This window comes from Phyllobates terribilis, unplaced genomic scaffold (assembly GCF_046119375.1).
Source record: "Phyllobates terribilis strain yellow unplaced genomic scaffold, ASM4611937v1 Scaffold_14__1_contigs__length_39327217, whole genome shotgun sequence".
NCBI classification, from domain to species: Eukaryota; Metazoa; Chordata; class Amphibia; order Anura; family Dendrobatidae; genus Phyllobates; species Phyllobates terribilis.
In genome coordinates, this window is record NW_027362774.1 from 34,899,315 (window position 1) to 34,903,892 (window position 4,578).

Here is a 4,578-nt window from a genome sequence, read left to right on the forward strand (position 1 = left end):
GCAGTATTATAGTAGTTATATTCTTGTACATAGGGGCAGTATTATAGTAGTTATATTCTTGTACATAGGGGCAGTATTATAGTAGTTATATTCTTATACATAGGGGGCAGTATTATAGTAGTTATATTCTTGTACATAGGGGCAGTATTATAGTAGTTATATTCTTGTACATAGGGAGCAGTATTATAGTAGTTATATTCTTGCATATATGGGCAGTATTATAGTAGTTATATTCTTGTACATAGGGGGCAGTATTGTAGTAGTTATATTCTTTTACATAGGGGCAGTATTATAGTAGTTATATTCTTGTACATAGGGGGCAGTATTATAGTAGTTATATTTTTGTACATAGGAGCAGTATTATAGTAGTTATATTCTTGTACATATGGGCAGTATTATAGTAGTTATATTCTTGTACATAGGGCCAGTATTATAGTACTTATATTCTTGTATATAGGAGTAGTATTATAGTAGTTATATTCCTGTATATAGGAGCAGTATTATAGTAGTTATATTCTTGTACATAGGGACAGTATTATAGCAGTTATATTCTTGTACATAGTGAGCAGTTTTATAGTAGTTATATTCTTGTACATAGGGGGTAGTATTATAGTAGTTATATTCTTGTACATAGGGGGCAGTATTATAATAGTTATATTATATTCTTCTGTATAGGAGCAGTATTATAGTAGTTATATTCTTGTAGATAGGAGCAGTATTATAGTAGTTATATTCTTGTACATAGGGGGCAGTATTACAGTATTTATGTTCTTGTACATAGGGAGCAGTATTATAGTAGTTATATTCCTGTACATAGGAGCAGTATTATAGTAGTTATATTCTTGTACATAGGGGGTAGTATTATACTAGTTATATTCTTGTACATCGGGGCAGTATTATAGTAGTTATATTCTTGTACATAGGGGGCAGTATTATAGTAGTTATATTATATTCTTGTATATAGGAGCAGTATTATAGTAGTTATATTCTTGTAGATAGGAGCAGTATTATAGTAGTTATATTCTTGTACATAGGGGCGGCATTATAGTAGTTATATTCTTGTACATAGGGGCAATATTATAGTTGTTATATTCTTGTACATAGGGGGCAGTATTATAGTAGTTATATTCTTGTACATAGGGGGCAGTATTATAGTAGTTATATTCTTGTACATAGGAGCAGTATTATAGTAGTTATATTCTTGTACATAGGAGCAGTATTATAGTAGTTATATTCTTGTACATAGGGGGCAGTATTATAGTAGGTATATTGTTGTACATAGGGGGCAGTATTATAGTAGTTATATTCTTGTACATAGGGGGCAGTATTATAGTTGTTATATTCTTGTACATAGGGGGCAGTATTATAGTAGTTATATTCTTGTACATAGGGGCAGTATTATAGTAGTTATATTCTTGCACATAGCGGCAGTATTATTGTAGTTATATTCTTGTACATAGGAGCAGTATTATAGTAGTTATATTCTTGTACATAGGAGCAGTATTATAGTAGTTATATTCTTGTACATAGGGGGCAGTATTATAGTAGTTATATTCTTGTACATAGCAGTATTATTGTAGTTATATTCTTGTACATAGGGGCAATTTTTATTATAAAAACCAAACAAATACAAAAGATTAACAAAATTCCTGCAGTAATACAAAACTAGATTCACTTGAATTGTACATACATTCATTACATCTCTAGATTATACAGATAAAGTCAATATAAAGAGTCCACACCTGTGGTTGGAAAAATGAAAAATAAACACTTTGTAAAAAGAAACCATCATATTTCAGCACAGTTACACGTCCTTCCATAACTTTACACTTTTCTGACTCTTCCTAGTAGTTTCTTATGATTTTATCTGGGTTCGGACATTGTCTGGTTGACGGCTCATAGATCTGAGTCGGAGTCATCCTGTCCACCACCGGTCTCCATGCCAGTCTCTACCTGAGTGCCCACAGGTAAGGGCTTCCGCTTTGGCGGGGGACAGTCCTCTACATCCCTATCACACTCTGCGTCTATTTTTTTAAGTTCATCCTCAAAATCCCCGTTAGACAGAACATCAAACCTATTAGACACGACCATTACTCCTGCAGAGCTCTGGACCTTCCTCCTGGCACTCTGGCCAGTGTCATGCTCCTCCTCAGGTTTACGGGAGGTCTTGTCCTTCTTCCTTTTACTCTGATTCTGGCTATTTCCTTCAGATACAGATGGTAATACTGAAGTAGCGCCTTCCTGTGACTGCTGCTCCTGAGGGACGACCTCCATGCTCCCCTGTGCCCCCTCTGAGCGCTGCTGCTCTGGTGGTACCTGAGTGGACCCCTGGTGGACCTCTGACAATAAAGCCTCCTCTTCCAGAACCTCTGCCCCCGCCACCAAATCCTCATCAGGAAAGTCCTTACAGATGTTGTGCCAGGCGTCTGGACAGTCCCGGTGAGGGTGGCCGATCTTACCACAGAGGTTGCACCTGATGTTCTGACAGTCTGCAGCTACATGGCCGACTTCCCCGCACAGGCTGCACTTCACCACTGTACAGGTATTCGCCAGGTGACCCGCCTTGCCACATTTGAAGCACTTTCTGGGCTGGCCGGGGTAGAAACATACACCCTTCTCCCTCCCAATAAAGAAGGAGTTGGGTAGGTGGGCAGTGATGTTATTACACTGGCGCAGCTTCACCAGGACCTTCCACCCACCCGTCCAGATACCATCGTTATCTCTGCTTCTGGTGAGGTCAGAGACGAGGTCGCAATGCCTCCGGAGCCACACCACAATGTCCTGCGGGGGGAACAGACTCATTCCAGAAGATGACATTAACCGTAACCGTATCTGGCTTAGAGATGGGAATAAAGCTGAACTTACTCCAGCCCTCAGCGTCTCTGAACTTGGGGAAATTGGCCCAGAATCTGTCCAGATCAGACATGAGCTTAAAGCTGACATCATAGCCCTGCCTGTCTGGTAGATTAATTACCGCCCAGATGTTAACTGGCGCAAACCCCATCTGCTGGCAGAGGAGCTCCCTGACCACAAACCTCCTGTCGGGCAGATCCTCCTTGGCACCTCTGTGCCTGAAACGCACGACGTTCCTCCGTTTAAACGCCTGGCCGGTATAATTAGCGCCAGAGGTAAAGGACGGAGCGCCACGGCTCCAGGCATTACTGGAGGGAACTTGCGGGGTCACACTGGGCTGACTGACAGGGTGAGGGTCTGCTGCAGGGGGACCCTGTGTGCTTGGAATTAAAGGAGGAAAATCACAGACATTATCATGCACATTGTTATCATCGTCATTATCAGACTGCGCCATGTCCACCACAGATTCTGTGCTCCCTCCAGCCCCCGACCCCACAGATACAGTATGATTATCCCCAGCATGAGAGCCCTGCTGGGCACCACCGGAAACTAATGACACATGTCCACTGTCCGGCTGCTGTGCTGGGCATCCTGGGACTTGTGGTACCACCGTTGTACCCTGCACTCCATGCTCCTGCTTGGAACCTGCCGCAGGCTGTTGCGGCTCCTGGTGCAGTCCCTTTTGGAACAAGAAGCTTGCGGGTTGCAGCACTGGCCGCACCGGGTTCTGGGGCCCACCTGGGACAATGTCTGACTGCGAATCAGCAGAGTACGGCAGATTGAACATAAACGGTTTCTGGCTCCTGTAAATCTCTGCCAGGGGCCCCATCCTCTCAAACACACAGTCTATGTCCTTCACCACATTTGCCAGCTCTACCCCCATTGAGTTCAGCTTCCGGTCATACAAGGTGTGATCCCCGGGATCCTCAGCCTTTACTTTATATACACAGTCTATTGATACCTGTATTAGCTGCTTCTGCTGCTGTAACACACGCAACCTCTCCACCAGTCCTGGGATGTCCTCTGCAATCTGCAGCCCTGCGGCACATGGAGTCTCCTGGGATCCTGCCTTCAGCGAGCTCTCTGGCTGCTTGGACCTAGATGCCTCCTTGGTTTTCACCACCGTTGGTTTCGTGGCTCCAGGCTCCACAGCACTATTACTGCTGCCACCTGACTGCGACCTCGTGCGTCCAGAGCGCGCCAGGCTGGTCACCACGTGCTTCTGCTGCAGGTTCTCCTGGAGGGTCTGTCTCTCCAGAGATGTCCTCCTCTGCCGGCTTGGAGTGAGCTGCACACCTGAGGCTGGTGATGGGATCTGCCTCACCTCCTGGCCAACAAGCTGCTTTCCCCCATTCAGCTTCCCAGCAGTAGATTCCTTCTGGATCTTTCCTAATTGCACTTCACTCTGCTTGCCTTGGCTGGCCGACTGCTTTACTGTGACCTTCTTACATACGACCACGGCTTTTCCTTCCTTTACTTTACTCACTTTCACAACTTCATCTTTCTTGTTGCTGCTGCTGCTACTTCCATTAGGAGCTCTCTTCTCCTCAGAGGTCACTTTGGGATTTGCATCCACATTAGAAAGAGCTTGGGAGTTTCCTCCCAGTGTAGGCCTGGAAGCCTGGGCCTTGCTTGGAGAGCTTACCCGCCCAGGGAGGCCCCTCCCCGGGCTTGCTCCAGACATCAGGAGAACCACTGACACACGTCCTCACAGCTAGGAGGCAG

General features: G+C 44.8%; 1 pseudogene; it reads right to left on the reverse strand.

Moving 5' to 3' along the window:
• Positions 1-1,711: 1,711 nt before the first annotated feature.
• On the reverse strand, positions 1,712-3,486 carry LOC141175972 (uncharacterized; annotated as a pseudogene).
• Positions 3,487-4,578: the final 1,092 nt, after the last annotated feature.